The following is a 291-nucleotide window of genomic DNA, read 5'->3' as shown; positions in this document are numbered from 1 at the left end:
GCTCTCCTTGGAGAACAGAAAGCTGAAATTTTGAACAGAGAGTGGCAGGGTCACTAAAACGCTGTCTAACAGTACTAAAGACGCAGATTCAATCAACACAAAAGGAAATTTGATGGTTATGTCACAAATAACAATGGGCAGAGTTACACAGAGAAGGCAAGAGAATTACATGAAATGACACTCATTTGCTCATTGTGGATAGCGGCCCAGATAAGGTGGGCTGCATGGCCTCCATCTGTGTTGCGACAAATTTTGTGATTCTGAGTGAAATCTGAATGTGGGAGTAACAGA

This window comes from Rhincodon typus, chromosome 8 (assembly GCF_021869965.1).
Source record: "Rhincodon typus isolate 14 chromosome 8, sRhiTyp1.1, whole genome shotgun sequence".
NCBI lineage: Eukaryota > Metazoa > Chordata > Chondrichthyes > Orectolobiformes > Rhincodontidae > Rhincodon > Rhincodon typus.
Note: the sequence above shows the minus strand (reverse complement) of the source record.